Source organism: Arachis ipaensis, chromosome B07 (genome assembly GCF_000816755.2).
Source record: "Arachis ipaensis cultivar K30076 chromosome B07, Araip1.1, whole genome shotgun sequence".
NCBI classification, from domain to species: domain Eukaryota; kingdom Viridiplantae; phylum Streptophyta; class Magnoliopsida; order Fabales; family Fabaceae; genus Arachis; species Arachis ipaensis.
This window is the reverse complement of record NC_029791.2, coordinates 28,950,097-28,951,992: the sequence shown is the minus strand read 5'-3', so window position 1 is coordinate 28,951,992 and position 1,896 is coordinate 28,950,097.

Here is a 1,896-nt window from a genome sequence, read left to right as displayed (position 1 = left end):
TAAAAACTTATAATTTAAATAATACAATAAACCATCTACTATATATATACACTTCAAATTTAAGCCATAAGAGTGTCTTAATACAAGTTGTCACCAAATTTTGCTTAATAGATCATAGCATTAATTGTACTAATTAATTAACTACATCTTATTTGGGGAAGATGGTATATAATGGTAAAATCATAAGGAAGAAAAAAGAAAAGAAAAGAAAACATTTTCCAATCTTATGCAAGCAAAACGAAAATGATGCATAACAGATTAAGCATTTTTTTTTGGGTCATAGAAACTAGAGATATCACAAACATCCCACGTGGTGATCAACTTTAATTTGTTTGATTAGCAAGTTTTCACACGCAAAATGTTAAATTAAAGAGATCAGATTTGTATGATCCCCACGTTTCATGCATCCCAATCACATTTCATGAAAATGAGAAATGCGTTGCCTAAGCTCTAATTCGTGTAGAAACCAAACGCTTAATCAGTTAGGAAAATCACAATATAGTGATCAAATTCATGACACCTGGCTTAATTATTTGATTGGTATATTCAACGTACTATATGTTTCTGTGCGTATTGTCAAATTCATGGATAACTAACTTATAGGAAAGTATTATTTAACAAATAAATTCAGTGATTGAAATATGTGGGCAATTTATTAGTTCCACAAGCACATACCTTTAACATTTAATTCATATATAAAACTTAGAGAATGAAGTACTCAGATCTCTATGAGATAATGTGATAATGTATTCAGTATCACTTGTTCTTTTATATATATATAATTTCTTTTGAAGAAGGTTTAGTATTATGATTCTATTTTGTAAGGGAGTTTGTTGTTCATTCCTTACATTTTATAAAATATAAGCATATTGAATGGTATATTATAACATAAAATATGAATATAAAAAATTAACTACCTATTTCTATATAATTATTCGTATTATGTTTATTAATTTGTCAACAAAATAATCAATTATCGAGATAATCATTTTTTTACTATAGCATATCTAATATTTTTTATAAATATAAAAGAATAAAGTATCATTTTTGTCCCCAACGTTTGGGGTAAGTTCTAAAATTGTCGCTAACGTTTCAATCGTCCTATTTAAGTCCCTAACCTTTCAAAATTGACTCAATGTTGTCCTGCATGCCATTAGGGATCCGTTAACAGAATTGACGATGGAACAAAATTGAGACGAGTTTGAAACGTTAGGGACTTAAATAGGATGAAAACTTTGAGGATAAAAACGATACATAGAAATAAATTTTAGTTTTATCCTTCAATAATATCAATTTTTTACTGTACATAGTATTCAATTATTTTTTAATCACATCTAAGTAAATTACACTTAATCACATTATCTTACTTTATATCATGTATAATATCAGAGGCACACTAAAATATTTTAAATTTTTAATTTAGTATTAGAAACTCCTAATAATGACACCTTTCTTAGTTTCTTTGATATAAGCATCTTAGTTTGAACTTTGGAACTTACAAGCTAGTACTACCTAGCGAAGAATTTTGAGATAATTTTTCATCTTAAAATTAATATTTATCAACATGTTATGCGAACTATCTCAAGTATGTTAAAAAATCACTTTAAGAGTTGATGAAGTATGTCTTTGAAAAAAAAGTTGCGTAAATATTAGTTAATTAAATTTTTTTTAATTATATAAAAAATTTGGTTATGTAAAAATAATATCATTTTTAAAAATAATATAATAGATGTGGTAGATTGTGTTACTCTATTATTTTATTATGCTAAAAAGTGGTGTGGTAATTAATTCATGTTATTGATGATTATACCGGAAATGACATAAGAATTGTTTTGATTTTATTGATTATGCTTTGTAATTGTCAGTTGTATGCTCTACTTCAAACGTTGAGCTCTT